Genomic DNA, 22965 nt, shown 5'->3' on the forward strand with positions numbered 1-22965 from the left:
CCTTGATGAGTTTAAAGAGTAATGGCAACAGTTCTTCTTTAAATGTCTTATAGAATTCAGCAGTGAAGCCATCAGGACCTGGGCTTTTCTTTGTTGGTAAATTTTTTATTACATTTTCAGTTTCACTCATTGTTATTGGAGTGTTTATAATTTCTATATCTTCTTCATTTAACTTGGGCAATTTGTATGTATCTAGGAATCTGTCCATTTCTTTTGTGTTTTCCATTTTATTAGAGTACAGGTTCTCAGAGTAGGTATTGATGATCCCCTGGATTTCTGCTGGATCTGTTGTGCCTTCACCTTTTTTGTTCTTAATTGCATGGATTTGAGCCTTTTCTTTCCTTTTTTTGATAAGGTTGGCTAAAGCTTTATCAATTTTATTTATTCTTTCAAAAAATCAGCTCTTCAATTCACTGATTTTTTGTATCATTCTCTTAGTCTCCATTGCATTGATTTCTGCTCAGATCTTTATAATTTCCTTTCTTTATGAGCTTTGGGTTTGTTATGCTCTTCTTATTCTAGGAGCTTGAGGTTCTGCATTAGGTTATTTAACTGAGTTCTCTCTGTTGCCCTAATATGGGCATTCACTGCTATGAATTTCCTGTATAGAACTGCTTTCATTGTGTCCCACAGATTCCTGTATGTTGTACTGGCATTATCATTTACTTGTAGAAACTGTCTAATTTCTTCTTTAATTTCCTCTGTGACACATTGGTTGTTCAGGAGAGTGTTATTCAATTACCATGTGTTTGTGGGTGTTTTGCAGTTTCTTATGTTATTGATCTCCAATTTTATTGCACTATTGTGCTGATGCCTTTCTTGAGCAGCCGTTTCTCCAGAAGGACACTTCAGAGTCTTTTTCACGGCATTGTTCTCCTCTGATGTGATCTGTATGGTTTGCATTGTATTGATTCTGTCTCAACTACTTTCTGCTAGAACTTTGGGATCCTTGTCTTTGCCTCACCTGCATGCAATCAGATGCTACTGATAAGGAATTAGGCTGCCATTCAATGGCAGATCTTGCTACAGAATTTGGTACACTCAGTCATCCCCAGCTTCTATCTATATATCACTGTCATATCTCTCTTTAGAATTGAATATGTCCATACCCTGAGCACATAGAATTGCTAGCAAGGGTTGTAAAATCCACCAGCTGTCTCTGTTTTCCCTGGGGGTTTCTTTGCCCCCTACAGAAACAGAGTTACTGAAAAATAAAATAGCTGCAATAAAACTCAGTGGATGAGTTCAACAACAGAAAGGTTGGGGTAAAGAAAAGAATCAGTAAAATCTAAGATAGAACAATATATTACTCAATCTGAACAACAGATGGAAAATAGACTAAAAAAATGCAAAGGACTGTGGGACTACAACACAAGATTTACTTTCCTAATCCTCAGAATCATAAAAGAAAAGGAGAGAGAAGGATTGAAAAAGAGCTAAAAGAAGTAATACTCAAAAATTCCTCAAATCTGATTTACAAAATAAACCTACACATTCAAAAGATAAGTGATCTTCAAGCAGGATAAACCTATATTAATCCTTCCCAACGCTTATCAGTCAAATTTTTGAGAAGTTAAGACAAAAATATTTTGAAAAGAAGAAAATAAGAAATGATAGCAGTTGGCTTTTTGCTGCTGTGACAAACTACCTGACACAACCTAAAGGAGAAGAGGTTTATTTTGGCTCATGGTTTCAGAGGTATCAGCCCAGGGTCCCTCAGCACCATTGTTTTAGGGGCCTTTAGGGAGGCACAACATCTAGAAGCACGTGGTGGAGCAAAAATGTTCACCTCATGGCACCTGGGAAGCAAAGAGAGAGAGCAGAGGGGCTTGGGGCCCCAATATCCCCTTCTAGGAAACACTCTCAGTGACAAAATTTGACTAACTTCCTCCTGCTAGGTCTGCCTCCTAAAAGTTCTGCCCCATTCCAACTGTGCCACTGGCTGGTTACCGGAAGCCCTTATTGTATGGCTTTTGAGGGACATGTAAGAGCCAAATAATGATACTTTTCCTACATAGTGCATTTCTCATCAGAAACCATGGGGTCTAGAATAAAGCAGTACAACATTTCACAGATAATGAAAGAAAAGAACTCTGTCAGCCAAGAATATTATATCCATTTAAAATATATTTCAAGAATGAAGGAGAAATCAAATCATTCTCGGATGAATCAAAAGCTTGTTACCAGCAAGCCTATTCTAAAACAGTGACTAAAAGCTCTATAAATAAAAAATTGTTCAGTTTCAGGAAAGAAAAAAGAACAAGGTAAGCAAATATATAAATACAATCAACTTTCTTCTCTTGTGTATGAAAAAAGTTTTTAAGACTGATGTAATTCTTAATGTACATAGAGGAAATATTTAATACAAATTTAATATAGTACAAACATATTATAAATAAGGGAGGTTAAAGAAATTTACAGGGCCGGGGATTTAGCTCAGCACCACCGCACCCGCCTTCCAAGCACAAGGTTCTGAGTTCAATCTCCGGCACAAAAAAAAAGAAAAGAAATTTCCATACTTTGTTTGAATTAATAAAATGGTGACACCAGTGATGTTCACGGCTTCCTGGGATTAGGACAGGAATGTCTCTGGGGAGGTATCATTCCACCCACCACCAAACAAAACCTACCAAATACCAAGGAATACAGCTAACAAAAAGTGTGCAACATTTTATGAAACAATTTTTAATCATAAAAAGACTTGAATAAAGACAGTTATATCATTTTCATGTATGGGTAACAATATTGCAAAGATATTATATTTCTTTAAATAATCTATTTCATGAGATTTACCAAGCAGTCTTAAAATCCATCTGGAGTATAAAAGATAAAGAGCACCCACCCAAGGTGATTTTGAAATAAAATAAGGTCATAGAATGTGTCTTATCATATAAAAATACTCATTTTAAATTATATTAATAATACAGTGGTATAGATACAGTTATAGAAAACCAAAATAGATGATCCAGTAAAAGACCTGGCTTTTATTGGTAAACATGAAATAAAATATGAATGGTATGTTCCAATAAATCAATGGGGAAAGGATAGGTGATTCAATAATATATATTTATCAAATTTTTAATAGATCCTTAGCACATGCACAAAAATGTAATAAAATCCAGAAGCTTAAAAATCAAATGTTTAATAAATATATAATATGTCTAAATGAGACCAATTGTCTTTATAGATATCCAAAAACAAGCAAAACTCTCATCAATGGTGGTAGAAATATGAAAGTGTTGGGCATTCAAAGTAACTGATGTAAAAAAAAATTTTAAATAGCTTTCTAAAGTTACAGAAATGTTTTTTATTTTAATTTGAGTTGTGGTTGCACAGGTGTATACAATTTTCAAAAATCATTGAATTGTTTGCTCAAGATCTGTGCATTAATTACACATAAATATAATAATTAAAACTCCAAAATCATTAGATGCAGATAAACCACGTGTGGTGGCATACATACCTATAATCCCAAAGCTACAAAGGCTGAGACAGGATGAATGTAAGTTCAAGCCCAACTGGGCTAATTATGTTCTTTTCTGAAAAAATCAAATAGGAAAAATTCACAAGTCTAGAAAGAAGAAAGCACATTTAGAACTTTTACAGCATTAATATTTAGTGTGTATTTGTGTATGTGTGAAATCTTTGTAAGCTAGCATAGAATTCATTATTGCCTAAGTAGTTGCTGATTTTTTTGAAAAAAGAGAGAGACCCTCTGTGGCTGAGACACTTCTCATTATATTCTCTGTTTAAATGTCTTACTACGTGTAAGATGATAGATGCTATCAACCTGAAGCTGTATTTCATAGCAATTTATGGCAGTGCTGCTACTGAAGGAAAAAAAGTTTGAGTTTTCTAAAGATGCTTCTTTTAAATTTATTATAACTGCAGGTAGCAGCAAATGATTTAGAGACACTCATCAGTGAAACCACAGAGTTTGTGAAACCATATTAAACAATTGTACATGCTATCTGCCAAAAAGCTAGTAAACAATGAAAGGGGAAATACGAACTCAGCATTCAAGAAAATTATGGACTACATTTTAGATTTACATTCTCATGAAAGCTGGAGAAGAAAAGCTGTCACTCATATAAGAAAAATCAATAGTTTGAAATTGCTTATTGTAAGTATCTTTGTTGCTTATAATTAGAACCCTTATGGAATGATTGCTTCTCAGAAGTGTCTTCCAGATATAGCTGGTCTTTAAGTTTTGAGTCTCTAATAACTCTAAGGCTATCTCATTTTCCTTATACTAGGAAGGTTCACTGACTAGATCAATAACAACACCTTAGCCCAAGTGATACAATCAGCAACACCACTGCATCAAGTACATCTTTGAAAATGACATTTTGTGGTAGTTATTAATCTATCACTTTTAGCTGTGTGAATTAAATCAAGATCAAAGACCAACCCAACATGTAGTGAATAAACTCTTCAATATAACAACTTTATCCTTTGGGATGGGGAGTTAGAAGGGGTTGGGGAGGGAGGGACAGATGGGAAGAAGGATAGGGGAAGGTTAGCAGTGTGGCCAGAGGACACAGGTGAGAAGGAAAAAGAGAATACTAGGAAAATAAAGAAGAACTCTGAATGAGGACCAAAACAGGGACAAAAATGGAAGATGAACAATGTGGGAGAGCAAGAGAGTGAGTGTAAGAGAGAGAGAGAGAGAGAAAGGAAAGAGAAAAGAAAGAAGAAAAGAAAAGAAAAAAGGAGAGAAAAACAAATATTTGCAAAGAGTAGGGAAAAAAATAAAGTTAAGAGGAGCAAAAGAGAAGAGGAAAAATAACAAAATAATAAAACTAATTTTGGGAAGAAAAAATAACCATGAAGATGAAGGGCCTCTTTCAGGGTATGTCTCTGCTGTCACAATGTTCAACATCACTCATAATTTGAGAGATGCAGATGAAAACAGCACTGAGATTCCACCTCACCCCAGAAAGAATGGCTGCTATCAAGGAATCAACAATAACAAATGCTGGTGGGGTTATGGGAAAGAAAGGAACCCTTCTCCATTGCTGGTGGGAGTGCAGACTGGTGCAACCACTGTGGAAGTCAGTATGGAGATACCTCAAAGAACTAGGGCTAGAGGTCCCATTTGACCCAGCTATTCCCCTGCTGGCTATCTTCCCAAAAGAATTAAAAGAGTCATACCACAGTGATATATGTGCACCCATGTTCAGAGCGGCACAGCTTGTAATAGCTAAAGCTTGGAAACAGCCCAAGTGCCCATCAACTGGAAACTGGATAAAGAAAATGTGGTTTTTTTTATAAAACGGAGTACTACTCAGCCATAAAGGATGAGAAACTAGAGTCATTTATAGGTAAATGGATGCATATTGAGGCCATACTCTTAAGTGAAATAAATAGGACACACGTGTAAATACCGAATGGTATCTCTAGTGTGAGAAACAGAAAGTGTAAATAAGGATGAAAATGATTAAAATGAATAATTGATAATTTGAAATAGGAAAAGATCTAAAGGAGTAGGGGTGGCGGGAGGGGAAGGGGAAAGGCAAGAAAGGAAAGGAAAAATTATGAGAAAAGAAAAAAAATGGAAATGAAATCTATGTAAATAGGGAAGGGTGGAGGGGGTGAAGGGCTCACAGGTAATGGGGAAAAAAATAAGAACCAAGATATAGCATGTACAGGTACCCAATGATAAATGTAAACAAACTGTATACCTAAAGTGTACCAATAAAATGTACCAATAAAATTAATTTTAAAAAAACTAACAGAAATGGTAACATGGAATATTATGTAGCCAAGAAACTATGACATAGAATAACACTTGCTAACATGGAAAAATGCCCCTAACATATTATTTAATAAACAATGTCAGCTATAAAAACAAACAAAAAAAAGAAAAATCAATGAATACTATTTCTTTTATACACATTTTACTAAGCTACTCCAGCCTGAAAAAAATAGTCTTCTGAAGTTTGTAATTCTAGGACTTCTGAAAACAAATTTATTTTATTAGTCCCAATCAAATAGCCTTTGAAAATATCCCAGTAGGACAAACAATTATAATGAAACTCCAAACTTTAGATATTATTTATTATCTGCAATTGTGTGACTGAACCACGAAGGAAATATATGAAAGGAAAAACGTAAGACTTCACCAAGGTCAAAAGTCATTTACATATAGACAGGAAAATGTTTACATTTCTTTTAAGCCAAAAGAATACAAAATCTAATCCAATGATACCACCACCTGGGTGGGAGACACATAGTGCCTGAATTAGAGCCAAGAATTGCTTGCCTTGTAATATGAATTCAGTGTATAGAGCTGTGAGATCATCCCATATGGCAGCCTATGATTTTGCCACTGTGGCAGTAAAGGTGGTCAAGAAGAATTCAAGCAAGTTTGAACTTAAATCTCTAGTTTATCATACAAACTCTGATGAGAAGCTATTCCCAATGGCTTGAGGTAAAATCATTGTTGCCTTATTGAATAAGTATCTTATTGGGAATATCAAAATTAAGAATAAAATATTTAAGATAATCATATCGATATTCTCCATGACTTTTGTTTCTGCACAGCATGTTAGCATAGGTCTAATTGCATAACAAACAGAGACAGTATCTGCCTCCAAAGCAAAGGACAAGAAGACTCACTGGTCATTATGAAAGACCTGGACCTCCTGTACTCAAGGTCCCTCTCTGTACCATCACCTACTGCATGTATAGGTAACACCTGGCCCTCTAGTATCATACTAATTGGGGCTCATGGAATGAGTGGCAAAATCAGTAAATTTTGCGGTCCCAGTTAAACTGTATCTAAATATCCAGTCAACAAATTATACTAAATAAGTAGCTGTTAAGTGACATTATCTATAGATTTTTATCCCAAGTAGCCCACATAAGCTGACAACCCTGAGATATCATTTATAATAGCAACACAGTAAATTATATTCCTAGAAAAGGATTAATAAACACACACAGCCTACATAATAAAGATCCTGAAGCCAATTTACTTACTGTCTTAATGCACATGTTCTTAGAAATCCATAAGCTCCTAAAGATGTTATTATCAAACAAATAAATTTCAATAGCAATATGGCTGATAGCTCAGGAAAAATACTAACTTTATCTTTTAGTATCTCTTAGTATAATCTTAGGAAAAATATTCAGTTGAAGAAGTTTTTCCTAAATAGTGAGGTCTTTTCTGCAATTACACAGCAATTAAGGCTTCATACTCTGCTAAAGGACTTTCAGTTAGCAAATGCGTGAAAGTGGAAAGAAGCCACAAAGAAGTTCAGTAGTACAAATGCTTGATCCTGATTTGGATGGATGAGGGAGGGTGTTCAGAGAAGCAGCAGGGATTGTCTGCATTCTAATACGCTGAATTAATCTCTATAGTTACCATGATTGCCTACAGCAAATGTGGGAACATTATAACTTATTGCTACCTTATCTGTCATCTTCACATGTCATATTTCTACAAATTTTCTTAAACTACATGCACACCAATTGTACTTGGGCTTCTGTTTCTCTATCTCTATAAAGAAAGCAAACCATTTATATTCATATCTGGCCACGAAATATTGGGGAGGTTTCTTTCTCCTAACAACAAGATTTTTGACACCAGCTAAGTTTTATGATTCAGTTCAATTCTGACACTATCTACCTGCAATTAGCATACGATCTCACAGTCCCAGCAGACTGACCTGTCTCCAACTTGGGACACCAATTTCAAGATCAGGTTGTTAACTGTGCTGCTGACTAACCAACTATACACTCCGAGGTCCCCCATGACCCATTTCTTGGGTTTGATAATTTGCTAGAATGGATCATAGAACTCAAAAGACTGTCTATTTACCATATCACTGTTATCACACAACAATGTAATGCAGCAAGATCCAGATGAAAGGATTGCAGAGGGCAAGGTATAGGGAAGGAGGTACACAGCTTCCATGTCCTCTCCAAGAGCATCAACTTCCCAGCATCTCTCTGTGCTCACCAACCCAGAAGCTGCCCAATTTCATAATTTTTGGATTTTTTGGAGACTTCATTACAAAGGAGTGATTGATTAAATAAATTACTGGCCATTGGTGCTTAACTCTCAGCCTATCTCCTTCTCCCAGAAGATAGAAGAAGTTCCAACCTTCTAATTACATAGCTGTTACCCTGGCAATTGGCCCCCATCCCAATGCTATCCAGGAGTCCCTAGCTATCAGTTATCTTGTTAGCAGGCAAAATGATGCAAAATTTCAGATACTTCAAGGGTTTTAGGGTCTTTGTATTAGGAAACAAGGGCAGAGACCAGTTTATTTCTTATCATGTGACTCTACCTCTTTAAAACTCCTTTGGCCCAAAACCCCCAGAAGTATATTTTCTATAGTCTAAGAATATATTTTTTTTTCTGCCAAAACAAAAGGCTTCCAAACAAGAAAGTCTACCACTGGAATATATTTATCAGGAGAGACAATGTGGTATTTATTGCTGACAGACTAAAGGTCATGAAAACTTTTATCTGCATCCTTTCGTAATGCTGGATAATTCAGCCTCCAAGTTTTCATTAGCTAACATTTTATTTTAAGATTTCACTTTAAGAGTTAAGAAAACAATTCTCACAAGAAATTCTTCCCTGAAAATGAAATAATTTCTGCAGCCAAAAGGCAAAATCAAACTTCACTAAACTACTGTACCACGAAACAATAAGGGCAAATCTCTGGTGATATTTATGACCACAAACTTAATGAAATTCCAATGATATATGTTCTTCTACCCTTTTCTGTATCCTGAGGCTCTTGACATCCTACATGCACCCATTTTCACAATTAGAAAAACTGAACTTTTCATCTCTAAGGTGACTGATTAATTCCAGAAATATCCCTTATCTCATCCTTCAAAGTCCCCACAGTTAGGGAAAATTCTCTTTTCCAATCCCAAATCTCTTTTCAGATTCATTCCCACCATCTGCTTTCACCACAGCATTGGGAAGACATATCACTGGGTAGGTGTCTTCATGGCTGTCACAGCCTCTGCTGTTATTAAAACAATCCCCCTTGGCTTTTGGCTTTTAAACACAGTAAGTTAGCTTCTTTCTACTGTAACTGCATGACAGTTGGTTCTAAAAATCAAAATGATAATGGATTGTTTCATTAACTCATTATTCTACATGACCAATCTAGAGATCCTCCAGCACCCATTCTCTCTCCCTAGATTCAATAGTAACATCCAGTATTATTTTTACTCAAATTATCAATATCTGGTGTGGCCTCCCCCTCCAGATACCAAATCATTTAGGAATCATTTAGGAACATCTATAATCCTCTGGTATTATCTGCTCTCTGAAAGGAGAGAAGAGTACAGCTTAGTTACTAGAAGTTCAAGAAACAGTTCAGTTAACAGAATCCTCACCAACCAAAGGCTTTAAATTGACACCCTAATTTTTATTTTGTCAAAATCACATAGCTAGTTATTTTTTTTTAATTTTCTGTAGAATTTTTAATAGATTATTGTGTTAAGAAAACAAAAGCAGATCATCTTAATATGGGAAATTTGTGAACTTGTTAAACAAAAATTTTTGACCCATGCCACACAAAAAGATAACTTCATCTACTCTGAAAATCTAACAGATCACGAAATCCCTACTTCGTGACTGTACCTAGCTTCATAGACCCAAGAAGGCTACTGTCCTCAAAGAACATACAGGTCACTGACAATCACCCAGTGATACTGTGAATTTTCTACTATTTAGGGAAATACTGGAAAAATCAACAAATTTCTCCCTTCTAAGTAACAAGCAATGAGATTAACTTGGAGAAGGGATTTTTTTTTTAGCCCAGAATGTCTGTGGGGTCCCATTGGCTATGGGCTCATCAGAGATGATTAATGAACCTTTGATAAGATTAGTAGACTTGGTAATCAGTCTGACTTAGAATTAACATGCTTTAATCAATAGCATGGAGTTAAGCAAGTATCAGTTAAGAATTTCTGAAATGTACACCAATACCAAGTGACCAGTACCACATTCTTTCCTACTATAACTCCTTGATTTAAGATAGAAGGCATTAAAAAACAATTGCCAGCTATTAAATAAACTTTACTCCACTGACTCTACTCCCTAAAGAAAAATCTTGTTTTTTTAAGACAAATCCACTGAATCATACAAATGTTAATTAATGACAACGTAAATAAGGTAGAAGAAAGAAAACCTCCCAATTAGACTGGAAGCCCATGAAAGAATCATCATATCAGAAGAACCATTTTTCTAGCAGTTCCACTGCCATGAATTGTGGGGGGCCTTGCCCCCCCGCTAGAACTCTTGAGTGCCTTTTACGGACATATCCGGGCCTGCTGCAAATCTACCCGGCAACAAGGAAGTAGCCCCAGTACCCTCCTCTTGCTCCTCCCCTCTAGCCCTACGGTATATATGTTGTAGCAGCTTCCGCAATAAACGAGACTTGATCAGAAACCTGTCTTGTCTCCATCTCTCGTGTCCCCTGTCCTTTGTCATTCTCACCCCCCCTCTAGGGTCTCCGTTGACTTACCCGCGGGCCGGGACAATGAATGATATTTGCATGAGCCTGAGAGACCTTCTCTACTGAGAACCTATCACAGGTTTCAACCAACCAATTTACATTCCTGCTTGAAGAGCTGATGCAAATTGCTGAAATTCCTCCTTGGTTGATGAAAACAAAGAAATTCCAGTTATACTAGCCTCCTTTGCCATGGTGTCCTGTGGGTTTATTTCAATAGAACCTCTGCTGCCAACAACTGTTACTTGTCCTCCATATGACAGAAGTTTCAAATCATTACTAAGATTTACATTAGCTAACATTTCAATAATCACATCAATGCCTTTTTCACCAACAGATTTCTTGATTTTATCAATATAATTAGCTTCTCTCTGATCAAATACTTCATGGGCTCCATTTTGCAAAGCAATCTTTCATCCCTCCTCACTACTGGCTGTACCCAAAACCTTTAAGCCATAAGCTCTAGCAATTTGGCACGTGGCTAGTCCAACTCCTCCGCTAGCTCCATGAACCAGAACACTTTCTCCAGCTTTCACACTGGCCCCATGCAGCAGAGCACGACAGGCAGTGAAGTACAGGATACCAATGGCAGCTCCCTACCTGAAGTCCAGGTTCTCGGGCAGCATGTACACCGTGTGCTCTGCGGCCAGAGCGTACTCTGCATAGCCCCCCGAGATGGTGCTGGTGGTGAAGACTCTGTCGCCTTTCTTGAAAGCAGACACATTATTGTCAATGGATTCTATAACCCCAGCCATATCGGTACCAGGAGTATATGGTAAGGGTGGTGTCCTATTGTAAGTACCGGAACAGATCTATGTCTCCACTGGGTTGACACCACACGCATGGACTTTGATTAGAACCTGATGGTCTTTTGGAACTGGGACTACAACATCCGACAGGAGTTTCAGCACTTCTGGTCCACCAAATTCAAAAACTCTAATAGCTGTCATCAACTTCTGTCCAGTTGCCATGGTGATCTAGATACCACCTCCAGAGTGGGGGTCAAAATCTGCTATGGCTCCACAGCAGGGAGAGGGCAGGCTGTTTCCAAATTTTGGAGACCCCACCTTCCTGCTCACTTCACGGAATGAGGAGGAAGTTTGGACCATAGCTAGTTATTGACAAAACAATTACTATAACCCAAGTTTCCTGATTATTTGGGCAAAGGAATCTGATTTATTTTATGTTTTATATTTATTTTATGGAATTGCACAGGAAATCATTTTATCTCCTAATTCCCATGAGTGGTAATTGTTTCCAAACATGTCTAATTATTTTTTTAGGGTACTTTAAACAATTTATTTAACTGAAATTCCATATACTGACTTCCATTTATTTTGATACATCTTGTCCCCAGGGTGATTTAGAGGATCTTCAAGCCAATATAAATATTTCATAAATATTTGGCCATTTGGGTATACATCTGCACAATACCTCACATCTTATGTCTAATTATTTTAATTGCATTCCTCAGGAGGCTATCTTTTTACTTTATTTGTATGATGTATATTTATCAAAAGATCTTGACTCCATGTAATCTGCCAGGAAGTTACCAGTTCTCTGTTCAGCATTTAGTGAGCCTGTCTATTTTTCATCAAGGAGTTGATATGAATAGGACAGAGTCTTCTTATGAGTACATATTTTTGATACATAATAATAACATTCATCTTAGCGAATTGATGTATATACACATTGCATCTTACAGCCTTTCCCTCAAGCACCCCCTCTCAATCCAAAAGGAACACATATGGGCAAAGAAATAATCACATCTGCAGGATGAAAATGAAGTGAAAGAAACATGAACAAATGCAGGTCAATAAAAGCAGAAAAATCACTAGCTCTGTTTGCACGAAGAGGAAAAGAGATGTAGGTTCTTTTTTAATATTTGTGCTGAGTTTTAAGGAATGCATGGAAATTTGCTGCATAAACAGGGAGAAGAGGAATGTTCCAAACACAAGGATACCAAGTCCATAAGTAAGAAGACATGAAAAAACAAAATGTGTTTATTTGAATGCAAGTATTGGAGATTTTGAGCTCATAGTGATATAGGGCTTATGATATGTGGACCTCCAAATGACAATATTATAACTCCCAACCTGCTAGATGTCTGACATGATGAGTTTGTGTTCTCTAAAATAAAAGAATGAATTCTAGGAACAAGAGAGGTTAAGAGTAGGAAGAATTTGTTGAAAGATAGCTTCTGTCTAAGAGAAATAGAAGAAGGTCCGGAAAGTGGGTAGCCTGCCAACCCCACTTCTCAAGGATGTTTATTGGATCAAAGTCACAAGGTGAGGTGGGCTCAAGGTGGGACAAAATTATAGTCAACTAATAAGATTAAAAGTATAGTATCAGGGGCCAGGGATTTCGCTCAGAGGCACCATGCCTGACTTGCAAAAGCAAGGTCCTGAATTCAATCTCTGGTACTGAAGGAAAAAAAATATGTAGTCTCTGAGCAAAGCCACAAGGTGAGGTGGGTTCAAGGTGGAACAAAACTGTAGTCAACTAATAAGATTAAAAGTATAGTCACTAGGTAATGTTGATCCAATGGGAAATCACAAGGTAGGTATGAAATGAGATGAAACTATGGTCAACCAATAAGATTACAACAAGTATAGTCACTTACATAATGATTAAATGGGGAAGTAAGTCATGTAACAAGTGTGCAGGGAATGAACAAGGATTTTCCGGGGAAGGAATGGGCTAGGGAGGTTTTGTTTCCCCACCCAAGGTAATTGATGCTTATTTAGACTATCAATCACTGTTGTTCATCCCTAGGGGAAGTAAGTGGATATAGTTGTTCCTCTTTTAAAGTCAGGCCTTCAATGAGTGAGTCCCAGGCCACAGTTGTCTTCTGTGTTAACTTTCCCCTGGGCCTGTCCCTGCCTAACTGTCTATAATGTATCTAACTGACTTGGCTGTCTACAATATTCCTCCCTCTGAAGAAGTATCTCTAATATAGTTAGGAGAGAATGAGTGTTGTTTCCATCTAACTGCTTCAAGCTGAGAAGGATTGATGTAAGGGAGACTGCAATCTGGGGCCCTCTCCAGGGAACTAATCTAATGCCCTTCAGATAGAAGTCATGATGTAGTTTAGCAATTATGAACTCTCTTCACAAGGTCAATGTGGTGGATTCCAGTAAAAGGAGTTTAGCACATTTATCATTGGTTCCATCTACATGATCACTTGGAGTTTGGCAGTCTGTAGGCAAAAATAAACAAATTTTCCAAGAAATTATGGCATGCATAATCAAAGCATGAGCACTACAATGGAAAGCAGGTTGGGGAAAGAGTTATCTTTAGAAACTGTACTTAAGGGACTAGAATAGTGATTGTAACCCACTGGTTCTTAGGTCCTTTTACTGATTATAAGTTTGATATTTTTGTTATAACTCTTTCTAGTTTTAATCGTAAGAAAATGGAGAGTTTGATGATTTTGAAAGATAATTTTAATTAAGCAATTTAAAGACTCTTATGGAGCTCTTATAGATTCTAGTGTAGTTTTTCCTAATAACTCATAGCAGTGGTCAGCTACCAGTATAGCTGGAAACTGCCAGAAGGGTCAGCAATTTTAGCCCCTTTTTATATCTAGCTTTATTACTATCATCTTGACTTTATATAACTTTTAGTTATACTTTTCTACTGGGTGTTTAATATCAAGTTAAAGTGAGGCCTATATCAATCAAAATTAAACTCTTACTGTCAATCAAGGTCAGTTAAGTCTACCCAGGCATTCCTTTGGAATGATGTATAGAGTCTCTCAGCTCCTCTGTCAGTGTCAACTGTCAGAATGAGTCACAATCTTGCTTGAACATGCCTTTGGTGAAACCATGGGAGACATTTCCTCTTGGTTACCCTCTTTTGGCACATTATACATTTGTTGATTTTTTTTTTGTCCTCTGGGGCCCAACAATCTCCCTGTTCATGTAGTTGGGTTATTCATCAAAATTGTAGGATCCCTCATGTCCTGGGTCCTCATTGACCTTGGAGGCCCAGGGCCAAAATATTAGCTATCTTCTTAGCCCAGTTACTTTTCTAGTTCTGGTCTCCAAACTTTGGTTGTTGAACACCCAGAAGAGAAGATCAGTGACACTAGCACTGCAGTGAGAGCAGTGAGCTTAACTATTATAATTTACCAAGATATCAAACACCTTGAAATATAAAGAACAGCCAGAGGATTGTTATTTCATATCAGCCATTATTGCTTTAGTAGTTGCATCCCTGCAGAATGTTAACAGACAATAGTTATATAGTTTACAGAGAAAACTTGAGATCAACAGCCACATATAGTATTTTAGCATAATAATCATGATAACATTATCTTTGCAACACGTTTAAATGTCCATCTTGGTACAGGATAGCCTTTTTAGTCAAACATCTCCATCGGATCGTAAGACATTAAATGACACAAAGAAACTCACTTAATTTGTTATCCTTCAAAAGGACGCCATCTAAGGAGAATATACAGGCCTATAAATGTTCCTTAGAAGTTTATAATGTCTAGCCTCTAATTTTTAGTGTGTGACATTGTTTAGACTGCTTGGTGCCTGAGTGTTTCTAAGTGTAGTGACATACATATAATAGCAAACACATCACATAAGTTTAAAAAAACTATTATTTAACTTGTCATCTCATGCTGGTTTGACATGTATCTCTTAACACAAGTAGCTGGAGCACAAGAGAAAGGCAGATATCTGAGTCTAAAAAAAGATTAACACTATAAACAATCCTGGTTTTTTATCTTAGAAGACCTATACACCCAAAACATATGAATATATTTAGTACACCATGAAATAAGCAATGAGTGTCATAGCCTTTGTCCCTTAATTTAGTTTTGTACCAAGAGCACCTTTTAATAAAATCTATTCTTCCCCAAGAGGAACGCTGATCCACTGCTTGTGAGAGTGTAGACTGGTGCAACCACTGTGAAAATCAGTATGGAGATACCTCAAAGAACTAGGACTGGAAGTCCCATTTGACCCAGCTATTCCCCTGCTGGGTATCTTCCCCAAAGAATTAAAAGAATCATACCACAGTGATATATGTGCACCCATGTTCATAGCAGCACAATTTGTAATAGCTGAAGCTTGGAAGTAGCCCTACTGACCATTAACTGGAGACTGGATAAAGAAAATGTGTTTTTTTTATAAAATGGAGTACTACTCAGCCATAAAAATAAGAAATTAGAGACATTTATTGCTAAATGGATGCACATTGAGGTGATACTCTTAAGTGAAATAAATAGGACACGTGTAAATACCGAATGGTTTCTCTAGTGTGAGAAACTTAAAGTGTAAATAAGAACTAAAAGGTATAATAGATAATGTGAAATAGGAAGAAAAGGGGCAAAGGGGGAGGGGAAGGAGGGGTAGGGGAAAGGAAAGAAGGGAATGGAAACAAAGTCTTTGTAAATAGGGAGGGATGGAGGGGTTGAAGGGAGGGCAGGGGAAGGGGGAAAAACTAAGAACCAAGAGAATATGTAAAGGTGCAAATTTCCAATGATGAATGTCATTATACTGTATACCTAAAATGTACCAATAAAAGGATATACAGTTTTTAAAAAATCTACTTTCCCCCACAGAAAACTAAACCTTTTGATGATGACCTATGTAAACGTATCACAATAATATATTTAGCAATGTTTACTGGAATATGTGTCCCATAAGGTTATGAAAATTGGGGTAACATGAAACATGTAACTGTTTCCTCTATAAGGGCAGACTGTTAAAAGATAATTTTAACTACTTCTAGGGGTAAGTGTGTAAGCCAACTTTAGGTATAGAAAGAGACTAGGTGGCACTCTTTGGAGCTAAGTATGTATTCTAAATAACTGGGGAAGAAGGCCTGCCAAGGCTCTCATCTGTCCTGTTGCAGATGTCTACCTATGTCAGTTTTTCACATTTTGCATGCGACCCTTGGACCAGGCTTAGCTATAGGTCTTCCTTTTTAGAGCCTCAGTTAACATATCTCTGAGAATAGCAGCCATCCTGGCAAAATGTTCTGGAGAGAAATCTGACAAGAGGCAATCCTCTGTGAGGCACAAGAGGCTGTGCCTATTCTTTAATACCTGTTTTTGCTTAAAACTATTATTAAACTCATAAAGTTCCCTAAGAATGTTTTGTTCTATCAAGAACTTATCTGTGTTACAAAAATCAGTCAGCCTGCCCTGTGCTATAAAAATCAGTCTGCATTATTCTGGGGGGCAGGGAGTAAGAGGAGTTAATCTCTAGTTCTGTCTAATGGCTGAAAGGCACATAAACTTGGACTGAAAATTTTACATTTACTTGAGTTTTAGGATTAAATCTAGACCAGTTTTTTTAATATGGCCCAAGGACAAGTGAAGGTCAGCTTCACTCTGGAAGGGTCCCAGGGAGGGGAAACTCACTATTCTGGAAACTTGGTCTTGAAATCCAGCATCCACAGAGGAGAGAATTGTCTTGCACCAAAAACTGTTGTAAACTTGTTATTTCTCAGGGGCAGGGCAGTGGAGAAGACACAAAAGAGTGACTCTAAGTATGGCACAAGAACTAAATCCTAACCACCTCAGGTGCAAAGAAATAATTAACATCAAGAACTTTCCCAGCGTAGACCTCTAAACCTTAGCAAAACATGTCTCCAGAGACAAAAGCTATGGTTGACTAATAGCATAACAATTTTGCAAAGCAGAAAATTAAACCAGTAATCAAAGAACCTGAATGGCTGACTTTTTCAGCCTCTTAAAAGAGAATGAGAGAGAAAATGAAAATATTCTAACTATATTTTTTAGGTCTTAATTTCTAACAAATGACTCTGAATCAAAAAGTTCTAAAATCACAGCCTGTAAAAGAGAGCTATTACCCCTGGGGACGGACAGACAGGTAATAGTCCAGAAAAAAATCTCTGCTCTAGGACAAAGAGGTCTTCAGGACATTTCGAGTTCTCTATCTAGTCACCTAGGCAATTTCTCTCAGTATCAGTGCTGGCTAGGCTCTATTTAAACCCACTCTGAAAATATGTATCTCAGGGTATCTGTAATACACTTCCTCTAATACCAGGAGAGGTACTGTAGTCACAGCTCTAAGACATGTAGGTCATCTCTTCACTATGATATTTAATTTATGACTCAACTACCCTACAGGCTGTTGAGTGGGTCCCTAATCTTGTATAAGCATTTCCAAAGACATGTTCCACCTTCTATCAACATACAAGGAAAGCAGTGCCCTGTTGATAGGCTCAATGATGAGGCATTTAGAAGCACTTGTTTAAGCTTCTGGAGTGATTTTTGAGAATCAGGTTCCCAGGTTAAAATATGTGTGTCTGTCCTTTGGGCATCTTTTATAAGCTGGTAGAGGCATTGCACAACCTCACATACCCTGCTATCCAAAGACAACAAAAGGCTGTAATTTCTAGGAATCCCTTTAGCTGCTTTAAAGTCTTGGGCTGTGGGAGGGAAACAATTGGTTTAATTCTTTTTTCCCCCAGTCTTTGGGTTCTTTTAGATATGATAAGACTCAAGTATTTTATCTCAAGGCTGCAAAGTTGTGCCCTAGATCTAGAAATCTTATAACTCCTGTCTACTAGAAAATTCAGCAGATCACAGGTGTCTTGGCTAGAAAGCTCTTCTCAGGGTGCACATAACACTGTATCAACTACATATTGTAAGACCATGTCATAGGGAAAACTATAGTTTTAAACTATAGTTATTTAAACAAGATAAAATTTTTCTCCCCAGGAAGGGAACTGAACTTTTAGGCATTGTAGGGGACAGGGGAAGGGGACGTTACCAGAACCTCTGCAGTTAGTCCTGGTCTCCTGCGAGCCACGGCAGCACACGGCGAATTACAGGAAAGGTAGAAAAATGAGACCGAGAAGAAGCTGAGCTTTGGGTCTGATCAGTGCTGCTCTGGGCAGCAAAGACAAAAGCCCCCAGCTTACCACACCTTTTATTCAGTACATCGGGAGAAACAAATGTAACAGATGACTTGCAGAGAGTTCAATAGTTCACATTGGGATAAACAAGGTGTAACGGAAGGCTTGCAGAGAGTTCAGTACATCTCCGGCAAACAAGATGTTAATCAGTCCAAGAACAATGAGGAACTGAGCAGATGTTTGTTCTCCCAGGATGTTTCTTGTCCTGGAGAATCACAGCATCACTGGATCACTGAAGTCTCAGTTGTGACCGGAGGCCAAACTGGAGTTATTCTGTAGCTGGGCTGTAGGCAAGAGAACTAGGCTAACCAAATGATTTTTCCCTAGAATTATGTAGCATTGCTCCCAACAGGCATAATTAAAAGGAATGTGTAAAAAGAAAACCATCCCAGTTATGGCCCAAGGGTTGTGAGAAATAACAAGTTACCTCCTCTCCAGTGAACCCTTTTGCTAAGGTATGATGACTGGGGCTCCTCCGTGGAGATGACAGTTCAGCCAGAAAGAGAAGGCAGAGAGTGCCCCTGGGCCCTTTACTCTTGCTGGACCAGCTGGTAAGACGTGTCTGAGCTCTGAGGCCCACACCTCAGAGCTCAGTTCAACTTTCAGTGTCCACCTTGGCAATCAGGTAATGGCTTAGAGGACCTCTTAAGGTGGCAGTCCCTCTTAAGGTGTCCTGGCTTTCTGCAGCAATAGCAGGTGAGGTTAGCAGTCATTGAGCAATTCTTGGGACCTTGAGCATCAGACCCAGGATCTGTTCTGTTTAAGGCCCTGATTAAAGCAGCTGCTTTCTTTTGGTCTCTGTTTTCTCCATTTGACTCCCTCTGAGTCTCAATTATAAAATACTAAGGAGACAATTTTAATAAAGTATCAAGAGATCTATTTGGAGCAAAAGACATCTTTTGTAACTTTTTCCTAATATCTGGGGATAACTGGGTAATAAAACTGTCTTTAAGAATAGTCTAGGATCAGAGGATTTAGCTCACTGTTGCTGCTGCCTGCCTCGCAAGCACAAGGTCCCAAGTTCAATCCCTGGTACCAAAATTAAAAAAAAAAAAGAAGTCTGTCCTTCCATGAAATCAAGTGCTAGGGATGTATGTTTCATTAAAGCCTCTTTTAAATGATCTAAGAAGGCAGTGGTGTTCTCATCTTTCTCTTGATAAATAGCTGGTAATTTACAATAACTGAAGGGCTTAGTTCTTATCTTTCTTAGACCTTCAAGAATATATGCCTGAAAAGTGTCTCCTATTCTAAACTCCTGTCTGGTTGGCAGGCCAGTGGGGCCCTTGGCCTTGTCTGAGAACTGTTTGTACTGCAGTAGGAATTCGATGTTCCCCTAGCTGCCTGTCTTTTGACCTTCTAAATTTAAGATAATATTTATCTACAAATGTAGTAACAGCTTATCTCTCACTACAAGTCAATATTTAATCTTAAAAGTAACATTGCATCTTTCCAATGTAGTTCATAGATCTGTGTAAGTTTTCTAAGGGCCTCAATGTACTCATTAGGGTTTTCTGAAAACTTTTCTAGATCTCATTTGATCTATCTTAGTCACTAAGAGGAAAAGACATATAAACATGAGTAGTCCCATAGCTGTCATTTACTTTCTGTAAGGGATATTGTCTTTGAGGGGCCTGAACAACTTAGCTAAGGACTGATATGGCCCTGTATTGGCTTCAGTTATGACTGGCCTAGGAGCCCCACCCTCAGCACCTGAGGGGCAAGTAGGAGAAGCCTCAGACTCAGTAATAGTGGGTAAGGCTTTGAATAAAGTTGCCTTGGAAAATTTGTCCTCGGGTTTCAAAGCAGGCTCAGTGATAGTGAATACCTTTAGGGCCAGGTGTTTGATTTTCCTGTGGCTTACATTTACATTTTGAACATAAGCAAGGATTACTTCTTAATGCAAAGGAAATCTGAATGTAAGTCAATTTGGACCATTTTCTCTCTTTCTTACAATACGATTCTAGTTGTGAAATGGCACCATAATCAGTACTGCCCTTTGCATTGCATTTTGTCTTAAGGATCCTGGCATCTCTGTGCCCTCTCCCTTCATTTAGCCTCTGGCTCAGTCACCTCTGCTAACACTAATAGTGTGGCTCTTTTTACTTTAGTACATTTTAAAGGAATGAGTAATTTTCACATTGAGCTCCCCAAAAAAATCCAAGAGAAAGAAATTGGCATCCCTGGTGAGTCTCTACTTGATTCCTGTATCCTCAAGGCGTCCCCAAGGTGACTCGCTCCAGAGCAGTGGCTGCCATCTGGAGGAAATCAGAGGATTGGTTGGGTGGGACTAGACACCTTTTACTGGCTCACAACCCTATCAACTCCAGGAAACTTACACTCCTAATTCTAGGAGATGTTTCAAAAACTGCAAGCTACACTTGACCCCTGCTGTAACAGTCATGTTTAAAGAAGGAAGCATTGCTAGAAAAACCAATAGTCAAGAGATCTAAGCCATAGTTTTCTTTTTTTTATTTTATTCATTATGTTTATTGGTACATTTTTGGTATATATTATGATGACATTGTTCATTGGGAATTTGTACCTGTAAATGATATATCTTATCTTTTCCCATTCCCCTTCCATCCCTTCAAACCCTCCACCTCTCCCTATTTACAAAAGCTTTGTTTCCATTTTTCCCTTGTTTTTTCAGATATTTTTCCTTTCATTTCTTATCTTTCCCCACCCCCACCCAGTTCCTCTTCCCCTTTAAATATTTTCTTCCTGTTTCACAATATCTATTGTGCATTTTGGTCCTCATTTACACTTTCAGTTTCTCACAACAGAGAAACAGTTTTGTATTTACATGTGTGTGTCCTATTTATTTTACTTGAGTATAGTCTCAAGGTCCATTCATTTAACTACAAATGTCTCTAGTTTATATTTTTTATGGTTAAATAGTATTTCATTTTATTTTTTTTCCTAGCCCTCCCTTCATCCCCTCCACCCTTCCCTATTTACAAAGACTTTATTTCCATATTTTGCATTTCTCATCATTTTTCCTTTCCCCTCTTTCCTTTCCCCTGACCCTCCCACTAGCCCTACCCCTTTGGACCTTTTCTTTCTATTTTGCATTATTGATTATTCATTCTAATCATTGGTACATTTTAGGTATACAATATAATGACATTCATCATTGGAAATTTGCACCTTTACATAATCTCTCTTGGTTCTTATTTTTCACCCTTGCCCAGCACTCCCTTCAACCTCTCCATTCCTCCCTATTTACAAAGATTTTGTTCCACCCACTCCAGTCACCATCTCGCTTTTCTTTAATTTTTTTTTTTACCATCTCTCTTGTTATCTGAGAAATTATTTCTGATTTCATTTTTTCCAGAGCTATTTTTTTACTTCCCTTGTTAACAGTTCAGGGAGTCCAGGTGGTTGATTTTGGAATTATTCCAACTCGTTGCCCCCTGGATTTGCCTTTGGTGAGCTAGAAGTCTGGGTTTGCATCTTATTTAGGTGTATTCTCATTTCTATTTTTTGTTGTTGATGTTTTTGGTTTAATTCCTGGATGGGTGCTTGTATATTGGTTGTTGTGAGTATCTTTATTCCTAGTCTTTAGAACCCTTAAGGAATGACTACTTCTCAGAACTATCTTCCTGGTATATCTGGCCTTTGGGTTTTGAGTCTGTAATGATCCTTAGGCAATCTCAGTTTTGGTATACTAGGAAGGATAGCTGACTAGAACAATCACATCACCTTGGCCAAAGTAATACAATCATCAGTACAATACAATAGCAGCAAACACAGCCTAGAAAATTACAAACTGTAGTAACTATTAATCTGTCACCTTTAACCACATGAGCTAGACTTGTGGTAATATATCAAAATCTAGAACCAACCAGAAATATGTTTTCAGTAAATGAGTCCTTCAATATAGTGAATTCACCCTCAGAGAAGAAGACTTAGAAGGAGTTGGGGGGATAGGGACATAGAACGAGAGGAAAAGGTTAGAAGTAAGGCTAGAGGATCATTTTGTATGGCACAGGAAGATCATGGAAACTTTGGGAAAATGGTGAAGACAGGAAGAAAAGAGAGAAGGAAGGAACAAAAACAAGAACAAGCTAACAGCAGCAAGAAAACTAGGAACTATATTCATGCTTCTATAAAAATAAGAACAAGCAAGAAAAAACAAAACAGGACAAAGACAGGAACAAGAAAGGAGAGAAATGAGGAAGAAGAAAAGAAAAGAAATCCAAAGGAAAAAGTGTTCCCTTCGTGGTGCATCTCTGCTGTCACCGGTAGAAAACATGGGCAGCATACAGATCCAAGTCAATTAGTATCAGTGGACCAGCCATAGTCCACTGAAATTCAGGCTGGTTTCTGGCTGAGAGGCTGAGATTGAGCTTCCTGACCTCCTATGGTTTGACCTCTGCATGGTTTTACTTCAGGTTCAAGCCACTGTTCCCCCAAAGTGATTGCAAGTTATGGTAGGAAGTACTGATCCCAACAACTCACCAACTATTGTAGTCCCTTCACCTTTATTACAGTGACTTTCTCTACCTACCACTGGGCTTCAATTCTCAACAACAAGGCTCAGAGGAGCCCTCTCTCTTCTGCTCACCAC

The 22965-nt window shown here is 37.7% G+C and overlaps 1 long non-coding RNA gene and 1 pseudogene across 2 annotated transcripts in view; both read right to left on the reverse strand.

Moving 5' to 3' along the window:
* LOC110351130 (uncharacterized) overlaps nucleotides 1-19692 on the reverse strand; it is a 282837-nt gene extending 263145 nt beyond the window's left edge. The window contains exons 1-2 of one of the 2 annotated variants that reach the window (XR_002398214.2): nucleotides 18251-19692; nucleotides 3464-3539 (exon numbers count right to left, since the gene is read on the reverse strand). This is a non-coding gene — a long non-coding RNA (uncharacterized LOC110351130). The remainder of the gene's footprint in view (nucleotides 1-3463; nucleotides 3540-18250) is intronic. The other variant, XR_015438827.1, reaches the window with a different exon arrangement.
* LOC101700313 (zeta-crystallin pseudogene) lies at nucleotides 9002-11656 on the reverse strand (annotated as a pseudogene).
* Nucleotides 19693-22965: the final 3273 nt, after the last annotated feature.

Source organism: Heterocephalus glaber, unplaced genomic scaffold (genome assembly GCF_053883595.1).
Source record: "Heterocephalus glaber isolate CG9 unplaced genomic scaffold, H.glaber_assembly_v1.0 deba00001463, whole genome shotgun sequence".
Lineage (NCBI taxonomy): Eukaryota > Metazoa > Chordata > Mammalia > Rodentia > Bathyergidae > Heterocephalus > Heterocephalus glaber.